The sequence below is a fragment of the Maniola jurtina genome, chromosome 20 (genome assembly GCF_905333055.1).
Source record: "Maniola jurtina chromosome 20, ilManJurt1.1, whole genome shotgun sequence".
In the NCBI taxonomy this organism is placed as follows: Eukaryota; Metazoa; Arthropoda; class Insecta; order Lepidoptera; family Nymphalidae; genus Maniola; species Maniola jurtina.
In genome coordinates, this window is record NC_060048.1 from 3,250,831 (window position 1) to 3,263,917 (window position 13,087).

Consider the following 13,087-nt stretch of genomic DNA (forward strand, 5'->3'; position numbering starts at 1 on the left):
TTGGAACTGAAGTGCCTTTAACAGGGCTCTCTTCGTCACTTACTCCATACAATCGTAGTTCCAATTTCATTTGAATATTAAGCAACCAAAGTCCATGAAATTTTGCGAACATATTCTAGAAACTAATATCTGTGCCTGTGATGTTTTAGATTTTTCTAAAAATATGTAGTTTTAAAATTACATCAAAGATTTGTATGTGAATTTTTAAGACCGCGTAACTTTGAAACCGAATATTTTAACAGAAATCTGAAAAACCACAGGCATAGCCATAGATATTAGTTTCTAGAATATGTCTGCAAAATTTCATGGACTTTGGTTGCTTAATATTCAAATGAAATTGGAACTACGTTTGTATGGAGCGAGTGACGGAGAGACCCCTCTTAAATTATGATTCTCTATTTTAGAATGAATATTAATCGCAGTACCTTACTTATCTTTAGGGTTCCGTACCTCAAAAGGAAAAACGGAACTCTTATAGGATCACTTTGTTGATTGTCTGTCTGTCTGTCTGCCTATCTGTCTGTCTGTCTGTCTGTCCGACCGAACGTCCGTCCGTCCGTCGTGTCTGTCAAGAAAATCTATAGGGTACTTCCCGTTGACCTAGAATCATGAAAGGCAGATAGGTAGGTCTTATAGCACAAGTACAGGAATAAATCTGAAAACCGCGAATTTGTGGTTACATCATTAAAAAAAATTAAAATGTGTTTCAATTTTCAAAGTAAGATAACTATACCAAGTGGGGTATCATATGAAAGGGCTTTACATTTTAAAACAGATTTTTATTTTTATGTATAGTAGTTTTTGATTTATCGTGCAAAATGTTGGAAAAAATACCCGAGTACGGGACCCTTAGTACGCGAGATTGACTCGCATTTGGCCGGTTTTTATAGGGTGACAATGATTTCGCTTGAAAATAGTGCACCTATAGGTACCATTCATTTAACATTAAATACGATATTTAAGTAGTTTTTTTATTCAATTTATTTAAAATAGTAAATTGAGATAAAATAATGTAAAGTAGGTAAGTAACTAAGTAGGTATATCATGTTTCTAATAATGTTTGTCCGTAAACAAAAGAAAACCAAATAGTAGGTAGATACAAATTATATAACTACATAGCCGATATTTTTTATACCGGCAAGACAGTTTCACGCCTAATCGTGAAATTGGATTGGCCTTTGAGTCTTCAAAATTGTTAAATGTCTGGAGTTTTTAAAAATAATCACCATTACCCGAATATAATATATTTTCCGATTTTACGCCATTTTTATGAATGCAAATTTTTGCAATCTATAGCAATTAAGTAACGCCAATTTTAGTCGAGAATTGGTCACGGTTATTTGATTTTTATACCGTTCTTCTTAGATACGAAAACTGCATATTGTAGGTACATATAGTAACGATAGGTATGAAATATGGAGGGTATAAATCAGACCAGAAACTTACCTTTTGGACTAATATTAAAGACGATAAATTTTGCTTTTATTTGAATAATTTTACAAGGATTTATGTATGTAATTATAAAAGTCATTTTTACTTTGCGTTGTTCTAACTTTTTGGCAATTGGTTTATTACCCACATCGGAATTGAGACAGAATATTTTAATATTATTATACCTACTGGCTACTATGTGAGTTAGTTGTGAGTGTGTTTGTATGATTGTACTTTGTACCTTTTTTTACTATTTAGTGAAAAACTACAGAACCGATTTTAATGCAGTTTTTTACAACAAGTAGATACCTACGTGTGACATGTGAATAAGTTCCTAGATATAAGTACATATTTATGAATTTTACAGCTATACTCCACAAGGAAGCACTTTTTTATTACGTCGCCACTTAACAGTTTCCTGAAAAACTGCTGGGCCGATTATAATGTAGTTTTCTGCTCAGGTATTATCTCAAAGTAGATTCATAGACATAGTTTACAGTTATATAGGCCACTAAGGGACGCTGCACTATTGATTTTTCGTTTTAATTTTTATTTTCTCGTGTTCAATTAGGTACTCTACTGAACTGATTCTCATAGAACTTTGCACATTCATTTTATCACTATGGAAAATATACTTAATAAAATGTAAACTCCGGGTCCAAGTTTCAACTCTTCAACCTAATACTGTAAAGGCATTCACCTAGTATCGTGAGGCCTTAAAATATTGTCGCTATCTATAAATCTTGTCCATATAACTCCAGATTCTAACTCCACAACCACATGCTGTGAGGGTACTACTTACCACTCACTATCTTTTTAAACCGTGAGGCTGTAAATATGTGAGGATAATTTGTGTTTTACAGCTATTGGTCGGTAATAAAGAACATAGAACCCACCAGGGGGCCCTTTAAGTTCGTCATAGGTTTTTAATTTTATTACTTACTAGAGGATGCCCGCGACTTCGTTTACGTTTTTCAAAATCCCGTGGGAACTCTTTGATTTTTTTAAGATAAAAAGTAGCCTATGTGTTAATCCAGAGTATACATAATATACCTCGATTCCAAATTTCAACCAAACCCGTCCAGTAGTTTTTGCGTGATTGAGTAACAAACATTCAAACATTCAAATTGTTTTACCTGCAATTGAGAAATTGAAATCATTGAAAGTATGAAATTTTTAGGACAGCTTTATTACATCTACAAATCTGTGGTCCAAAGCCATGTGTCTTAGACACACGGCTCATCCTACCTGAAAAGTGCAAAATACCAAAAAATTCGAATAAAATGTGGAAATTCGAGGGTTACATTTTAAAATCATTTCATTTAAAAAATTTCTCATCTGTTATCTGCGTTCTGTTTTCGTGGGTAAGTTAATACCTATATGAATACTTATACCTAGGCAGATACAACAAAGACTGTTTAGATAAATAGATAATTAAGTAAGCTGCACGTTTACAGTAAATACTTGCTACACATCCCTAATGGACAAGAAATAAGAATACAATAGAATTTAATACAATAGAATAGAATCGCGAAGTCCGCGAGACGTCTCGTACAGTTGATGTGTGAAGAATTTATAATGACCGACAATACGCTGATGTTGTATACTCAGTGCATACTCTCAACACCAATTTATATCGTATCGATAAGATGTTCAATAATGTAGACACAATAAAGTATGCATAATTTATTAAAAGTACCTTTGCTTCTACAAAAAGCATATACATAAAATTTGTACAAACGAAAATCATATACCTACTTACATCTATACTAATAAATAAAATTGGAGTGTCTGTCTGTAATTTCGAAATAACTACCTCATATTAAGCTCATATGGTTATTTGAACGATACCAACACTGAATCACACGTTTTTAAAATTTTTGTCTGTCTGTCTGTCTGTTTGAAAAGGCTAATCTTGGGAACGGCTGAACCGATTTTGACGGGATTTTCACAGATAAGTAGAGGATTGACCAGGGTGTAACATAGGCTACTTTTTTAACCGACTTTCAAAAAGGGAGTTGTGTTTTTCTACCTATGTACACCGAAATCTCCGAGATTTCTGAACCGATTTGCGTAATTTTTTTTTTAATCGATAGAGGAACTTTGTGACATTGTTTCATAAAAAAATTGGATTCCAACTCTTCAATCCTGAAGCTGCAGGATACCTCACCATCAATACATGATGGGATTTAGAAACTGTCGGTTATAAATTGATTGATATTGAAGGTATCTGTACCAAGTAAAGACTTTGTCGTTGACTTTTGGGAAATCAAAAGTTCCCACGGGATTTTAGACCCTAAATCCACGCGGGCGAAGCTGCGGGCATCAGCTAGTAAATGATAAAAGAGCATTTGACTCGCACCTCGTTCCAGCAACGCGTAAGATTTATTAATGAGACAATATTATTATGTACCTACGTGGCATGATATTATCTTAAATTGAATACGAATTACAATTGAAAAACCCTTGTAAAAGTTTATTTGAATACTTTCTTATCCATACTTTTCTTGAAGGTATGGTCGCCCTACTTTAAATTATCATACAAGATATTTTAATAATTTTATGTGCAGCACAGCAAGTCAATGACGACAGCGCCATCTATATGTGATTTAGTTTTAGTAAATTACCACAAATACTTGGTTTTCGGATTTATTCCTTTACTTGTGCTATAAGGCCCACCTACCTACCAAATTTCGTGATTCTAGGTCAACGGGAAGTACCCTATAGGTTTGCTTGACAGACACGACGGACGGACGGACGGACGCGGACGGACAGACAGCCAGACAGTTCCGTTTTTCCTTTTAACAGGGCTCTCTCCGTCACTTGCTTCCACTCGTTTCATACAATCGTAGTTCCAATTTCATTTGAATATTAAGCAACCAAAGTCCATGAAATTTTGCAGACATATTCTAGAAACTAATATCTGTGTCTGTGGTGTTTTAGATTTTTCTAAAAATATGTAGTTTTAAAATTACAGGGGCTCAAAGATTTGTATGTAAATTTTTAAGACCGCGTAACTTTGAAACCGAATATTTAAACAGAAATCTAGAAAAACACAGACATAGATATTAGTTTCTAGAATATGTCTGCAAAATTTCATGGACTTTGGTTGCTTAATATTCAAATGAAATTGGAACTACGATTGTATGAAGCGAGTAGAAGCGAGTGACGGAGAGAGCCCTCTTAATACCTCAGAACCATAAAGAGGGACGGTCCTGTTCGAAATGGGACGTATGGTCACGTTATCTTAACTATATATTCATAAATAAGATTTCATAAAGTAAAATAAATTCGTTCCTAGTAAGTATTCCGCGGGTCGTTGTCCAGATCGTCACGGTGAGTGGTCCGACGCGATATCTACGCATCTCCCACTAAAATCACGTCCCACCTAGTGCCACAGCGTACAAATATACAGTAAGATAATGCCCCTAATGTTCGCGGACAAACCCTACATACTCGAACGACTGTTTGTACACATTATAATTATAATAGACTAATTTTATTTATTAGTATAGACTAGTGTTTCCTAGTCCTAAGACCACCTCCTCGCGATTTCCCATAATGCCCCCCATTTCGAATGGGAGGCCCCCTGAAATAAAGCTTTTTACATTTTTTATGCAATATTTGGCTGAAGGCCAATCAGTTAAAATCTAAAATAATTAAATTCAGAAGTTATAAAGCTGTGACAGACGGATGGACGAACGTACAAGTGCAATTTCACTCAAGTAGACTCAGAGAGCTCGCTTCGCTCAGTCAATTATTTAATTTTGTCCTATTGATTTCTACTAGGTAGGTAGATAGTCGGTATAATCCACATTCCTAAACTTCCTGATAAAGGTGTCGCTATTAAACAAGTGGTAAGTACAAAGACATTCACATAGTTACATACCTACATACATATACATATACAAACTTAACCTTGAAAACATTTTTATTTTTTATAAAAGAATATTATGCTATTGTAGCCACAGCTTCAGGTTATCAGGATATTTAAATAAATCTCGACATTAGTTTTCACTTTGTATATTTCACAGCTTTAACAGAATACAATCACAATACGTCCGTCGGCTCTGTCGTTCCATATTGAATGAATGTCGCCTCTAGGCTCTACACCACAATATTAAAGACGTAGCAGATATTTTATAATTATTATTTTTACATTTTAAATATTTATAATGTAATTCTTTATGTACCTAATATAAGTTTACCTAAAAGTGATAAGTGAGCTTACAGCTCGGCCTTCCTGCAATGAGCGAGTCCCTTCGCTCTGTTATACGAAATTTACAATTTATAGTAACAAATAATAATTAAAAATAACACAATCAACTAGAGTAACTAATTCTAAAAATTAATTAAGAATTCTTTGATATATTTAAAAAAATTAAAACATAATATTAAAATCTTTGACAATTACGTTTCATCATTTTTTATAATTACATATTATATTACAATTATCGTATCGTCATAATTATTCATATTTAACTACTTTCTAAATCCATAGAAAAATTTAGCCCTGGCTGTATTTTGTCTACTGCACCTATGGCTTCGTAGCAGCGGTTATTTTTACGCGATAACGGCGTATCTTTAATGACACACCTATCATTAGGAAGGATTTTTATGATGTGATATGGACTACTACTTTACAACCAGTTTCTGTGACTGCTCATCGTCAGGCATTTGCCGCTATACTCTTACTAGGTCACCTTCAGAATATTGTTTGGGAGTGTTCCTATGACTATTATATTTTTCTCTATAATTGGTTTATATTTCTATTATTTTAACTTTTGCTTCTTCTCTAGTACTTGCTAACTCCTCCTCGGATGACACCTTAATAGCTTCATTTAATCACTCAGGATCTCTTCACTTCTACATTTAATGTTGAATCCTCAATGGTGGATTCAACTTCATGAGTTTGATTGCACTATCGAGCAATTCGTGGTTTTACAGGAGTAGTTCACGTTACAGTTTGTAAATATTTTAAGAGGAATACCAATAAGATAGATTCTAAACCGATTTAAAGATGCGACCACCGCCAGTGTCTAGGTCATAAAAATGGTGCTTATACTCCTCCGTGTTCGTTTTTCTATTAAAATATGACACAGGCTGGAAAACTCCATTTGAATTCGCCTGAAGAAGGATACCAGCTACACTTTTCATACTGGCATCTGTGTCAGCTTGAGCTTCAGCATTTGGGCTATACAATTCTAGTATAGGTCTATCAATATCCAAATAGTCCTAGAAATTGTTGCAGTTTATGTTGATTGATGAGCTTATTAAATTTAGTTACAGCCTCAATATAGGAATATCCAAAAAAAGTCTCTGGTTTCAATGAATAAATGACATTTGCTTAATTTTTAGCCCGCCGCCCCTTCAAGCATTTTTTTTAAACCTCTTCCAATCGCTTTTGATCTTTGGCGACGTCCTTAGATGGAATGATATTAATTTAATGCTATTTTTTTAATTATCATATCAAATTGTATATACCTGTAAGTGGTGTGTTACACCACTATACCAGTGTACTATATAAGTGTTTTGTGATCATGCTGTTAGTTTACCTTAAAAATTAAAAATAAATAAAATAAATAAATAAGGACATCATTCATATAGACGATAGTGTATTTAGTTTTTGCCTCGAGCAGTATTTTATTAATTACACGATTGAATACTAAGGGTACATTCACTAAACCAATAGGCATCCGGTTCTACTTGTATTGGCCATCGCGGGTTACAAAAGCTGTCCTGTCGTGACTCCTCTGCTACTGATATTTGGTAATACACTGAGGCCAGTTCTAATGATGTGCATACTTTGTTGCCTTCTAATTGGTCGAGTTGGTCTTCGATACGAGCGGGTGGATAGTATTCCTTGTTAGTTTTGCGACTTAACGTTCTGTAATCTACACAAAAGCGTTTATCACCAATTTTATGCACAAGTAAAATTGGACTAGCGTATGATAAGGTTGACTCCCAAATTGTCTAATGCTCGACCATCTTCTGTACCATGTTCCTAACCAACGTACGATCAGCGTATAACATGTGGTACAGTCGGTAGATAACCGTCTTCATGCCCTCGAATTCAATCACCATCTAGATCACGAAGTCCGTTCAAAAACAATCAAGGTATTTCTTTACTAATTCTTGTAATTTTTAATTCGATCACTTGTACTCAAATCATGATTACAGTTTAGATCATCATTTTCCTGGGATTCACAAAACGTAACATTGCATGAATCCAGAACCTTTGAGAATCACGTGTGTCAAAAGTGCTCCCTTCTCTTCACGATCATGTCAGGGAAACGTTGTAAATACGCAGGACACCACGATTATCCCTGATGTCTTACTCTCACGGGAGAAGATAATATTCCTTCCCTTCCGGACCACAAACCGAACCGTTCACGAAAACTTGGCCACATGTATTGGGTTCAGCAACAATCTGAATAGCACGTAATGTATTAGGATGTATTTCTGTATCTTTTTTTTTTTATAATTGCTACTAAGCGTGTTTTAATGCTCGACATCTTCTGAAATCTAATCGCAGCAGAGGTCCTTGTGATAACAATATCCGGGTTTTAGGTGAAAGAATTACTAATAATGAATGACAAAGTTCTACGTGGAATCCTTTTCAGTATATGCTGTACAACTGTGGAATGACCTGCCCAAAAATATTCGGAATTCGAAATCCCTGCCCATATTTAAAATAGTCTTAAAGAATTTTATTTATCTTTGCCATAATAGTTAAATATCGTTTATTATTTTATTATATGTATCCCTGTTATGCAAGTAACTATATTGCCATATATAGTATATATATATTATTTACTTATAATAGTTATGTATGCATGTTTATATTTTATTATGTTTATTAATATAATAATTAATTACTATAGGTACTTATATATAAGTAATATCGATGAATTCTTTGCGATTTGGTACTATACAACATTAGCTTCTTGTTTCAGCAAAAGTTGCCTGGTAGATATTGCTCTAAGAAATAAGGCCGCCTTTGCACACAATAGTTTTTTTTCTGTTTTCTTCTTTCTGTGTTGTAGTCCTTTACATGTGTTTTTGTGTGCAATAAAGACTTCTATCTATCTATCCAATAAGACTGACTGGGCAATAACAAAATATTCAACGATATACACATTAATGGTTTATTTTTTTTATACCTTGTACTACTACGGAAACAGTCATCATACCTACTAGAGCTATAAGATTGGCACCAATGCCTCTGAGTACGGGTAACTCCTTTGGTACAACTATTTCTAAATTGAGTTCCGTGACCTTTGTTAAGTTAATGACAGAACACTGACTTTCCGACTCCAAATGACAGTCTCCTAATTATTATTTATTTTAATTGAAACGATATATTCACTAGAGATTCACTGTCTGACGTAATTCAACAACTTGCTTCATTTTTATCCTTTGTGAAATCCGCATCCTTTTCGCGATCTTTGTTAGTTTTATTTGTAAAACAGTGAATTATAATCGATAAATGGCCTGATATCTCGCAGGTACATCACTTTGCAGGATATTTCATGCACTTAAAACTCGGGTGACCATGTTCATTGCAATAATAGTGGTATATCATCTTGTATCGACTCTCAATCTGCTGGATCTAACAGTTGGAATAGCATTCCTACGTTCATTCCAAAATTTAAAATGTGAATCGTAGATTTCGGGGCTTGACATAATTTAAAGATTCTAAAATATTTTATGACTTTTTTTTGGTTCTGAAAACTGTTGAGCCTACGCACTAACTTTTACAACTCTATCCTTAACGCCGTACAGTAAACAATCTACAGCCTGATATCCATAATTTACACCTATTTAACAAATTTCATTTTATTTTATTTTATTGAAAAAGGCGCACCCAACAGGTTATAAATGTAGAAAGTCTAAATATAGAAACAATAGATCAGGATCCAAGCAACAACCGGTGTACAGTGTACACAGCAATTCTTAAATAAATATATGCATCAAACAAGATATACACAGAAAATATAAAATTATAACCATGTAGATAATATGGTTTCAAATATTTAAATGATGACAAATAAGTATGGCAGTTAACTCTTATACATAAACGAACAATAATTATTAAAAATTTGTTTTTGTTTTAAATATACCTTAGCATAATATTATTGCTCAAGAGATTCTCCATATTTAACTTGCTTAACCAGTATTTTGTTTTAGTCAAGAATTCAACGTAGTCTGTTCGCAAGGAAAATGATTCGATTAGTTTATTTTTCCTTTCGGCCCACATATACTTTCATACTCGGTAAGCTCTGATACCATGACTTAGCTACATTAGCTAGTTTAGGAAAGGTATAATGGATGGTAATTTTCAGAAGATGCTTCTACTTTTATTAGCCAAATTGAGATCGTTTGTTCTCTCGACATAGAATCGAACTCAGGAATAATAAATATTATTAGTGTTAAAAGTTAACTTTGATTTATCTTCAAGTTCAAAGTATATTTTTTTTTAAATTAACCTTTTACAAATACTGTTGAATCGTCAAAATAATCTACCACTGAATTTGAACTCTTCATTAACTGAATCGATTGGTAACTTCAATTAACTGAATCATCCGGCTCGAGATTTTGAATTTACCTCATCTTCTCGTGTCTGGTCTTAGCTTCACTTCTTCCTCTTAGCTCAATTCACCACGTTCCAGAGAAGAGCTAGTCGAACGTCCTCGTTTTGCACCCACCGGTATACGAACAGATCTCTCTATATTTCTCCGCCCTTCAAATTCTTTCCGTCGTTGACGCCCTCCGTCAAGCCGTTTATCTGTGTTATACTCTACATCGGTATAGCGCACCCGCAATACCCTTCTCTACCTCGGTATAGCGCACCCGCAATACCCTTCTCTATCTCGGTATAACGCACCCGCAATACCCTTCTCTACCTCGGTATAGCGCACCCGCAATACCCTTCTCTATCTCGGTATAACGCACCCGCAATACCCTTCTCTACCTCGGTATAACGCACCCGCGATACCCTTACTTACTCTGAATAATAATTTCTAGTGCTTCCCGACCCTGACCCTCGAACCTGGGTACACCTGGGTCTGCACTAAACCAGTCATAGGCCACTCTCCGTGGCTGATCATCACCTCGTTCCATAGTTCAGAATCTGAAACTGACAAAGAGCTTAGAAATCTCGTTCGTAGTAATGACATATTAAGCCTGTCTTTCTTCGTTTGTAATAACAAGTTTTGACTTCACAAAAATAGTATTACTATTTTGACTTCACGTTACTCCTTGGTTAGGTACGGAAAAACTCCGACCCGAAACGATATTAATCATGATTCAAACTTGACAATACAAGCAAACATATTTTAGATTGAGCCAAAATACACTAAGGAAATAATAAAAGCTCAGTACTGCGAAGTGAATACGGGATCTCATTACATTTAACATAAACAATCACCAGCTCCGCAACTCGTAAGTTGTATATAAACGAATACCTGTTGATAAGTACCTACTAACTACATGAAATATAAACAAGCGAGCCATCAATGGGGCCCAGCAACAGGCGATGCGACATAATTCTATGACAGCCACTTTTCATTTTTTTCTTAAATAAATATCTTGCAGTACTTTAGGATCTCATTCAAAACTAAAGTAATAGTGATTAAAATGGAGATAAACAACAAAACAAAAACAGAAAACATAAAGAATTATATGTATACTACTCAACATATAAAATGGCCTTATTGCTTTAGTATTATACGACTTCAAATCATGAAACGGTCACATAATGGTACGTAGGTAACTACCTCGTTAGTCAGTCGCGGTTACTATTATGTCATATTTTATTAGGTTAAATAGATGTTTTCACAAGACAAAATGCCCATTTTGAAACCCATTGGGTTTTCTAAACGTTGTATTCAATCACTCTCTACTCTTTACAATATCCTTTAAAATGACATAAAATATAAACACACTGTTAAAAAAAAAAGTTGTATTGCTTTTAACCCTTCGCGCGCCGGTTTGTCTATACTTAGTTGGGTAATTTGGAGACAATGGTAATCGGCCAATAACTTTTGATTACCGTAAATTCGCATTTAACATCGTAGACTGAATTGTTTTCTTGATAAAATATTAGCTATACGATAGTTATAGGAGAGAAAAGTAATCACTTAGGTATATAAACGTTACTTACACTTTAACGTAGTCGTTGGCGTGGAACAGAAAATAGTGTTATTTTCCGGGATCCCACTTCTGAAGCTGTAGCCACAGCTTCAGGTTATCAGGATATTTAAATAAATCTCGACATTAGTTTTCACTTTGTATATTTCACAGCTTTAACAGAATACAATCACAATACGTCCGTCGGCTCTGTCGTTCCATATTGAATGAATGTCGCCTCTAGGCTCTACACCACAATATTAAAGACGTAGCAGATATTTTATAATTATTATTTTTACATTTTAAATATTTATAATGTAATTCTTTATGTACCTAATATAAGTTTACCTAAAAGTGATAAGTGAGCTTACACTATGAATGCTATGTCATGACAAATACTCCCCTTTCCCCTCCAATTAAGCGTAAAGCTTGTGCCAGCAGTGGGTACGACAATAGTGCATCGTGGTGGGGTTTGAACCGCCGACCTTTCGGAAGTCAGTCCGCTCTTCAACCGTTGAGCTACCGAAGCTCTATTACACTCCTTTTTTGAGAAGTCGTTAAAAAGTTTATGGAATATAAGTAGACCGTAAGAAATAGGAAGGATAATACGCGACAGTTCGAGATGGCAATCGGGGTATGAGGCGGGATGACGCCCCGCACACCCGCACGTCACCCGCGCTATCGCACCGGGTTAGCGGGGGGCCTGTGCGGATGTGAATGCCACCTCGACTTGTCGCGTACTATACCTACCCTAAACTAATCTAAAAATATAAAAGGAGTAGGTGCGACTGACTGACTGACTGACTGATCTATCAACGCTCAGCTCAAACAAGTGGTCGGATCGGGCTGTTTGGCACGCAGCTATTAGGACGTAGACATTCGCCGACGAAGTCGCGGGCGTGAGCTAGTCAGTACTATTATGAGATTTATGAGCTTTGCAATGTAAAAAGAAGTAAACTCGGAGTCAACAATGACTTTCTATGAAACGAGGTTGCGAACCAGTTAAATCAATACTGACTCTAGGAACTCATAGCTTTCATAGACATATCTTTTCTTATTGCAGATCATAAACATACCTAGTCTGCTTTCTAGTCAGCTATACTGCCTAGTCAGAGTAAACTCTATTGACAATCTTTATACCTAGGTTCTATTTCGCGCGTTTTCCCCCGTTGGTAAAGTGCGAGTTAGAATCGTACACGAAGGGTTCCGTATATTATCATCATACAAGAAAAAAAAATTCTTGTGATGCAACCACAAATTCACGGTTTTCGGATTTTTCCCTTTACGCTTACGAAAAGGAATAAATAAATAAATATCTATAAATAAAATATAGGTACCTAATGTCTGTATTAAAATAATACAAAGTATAAAAAAAATCCTAAGAAAGAACACTTGAGTAGCTGTATTCTGAATGTTTAAAAATAAAATTTCTGGTATTTAACTACTTACTTAAGTAGGTACTTATTAAACCACATTTTTAAATTAAAAACATGTCCGTTACCTGATTCAGCAAAACAGGAAGAAA

The 13,087-nt window shown here is 34.8% G+C and overlaps 1 protein-coding gene across 1 annotated transcript in view; it reads left to right on the top strand.

The window, feature by feature from the left end:
* Positions 1-13,087, top strand: part of LOC123875712 (ras-related protein Rab-23) — a 35,114-nt gene that overhangs the window by 621 nt on the left and 21,406 nt on the right. The gene's annotated exons all lie outside the window — the stretch shown is intronic.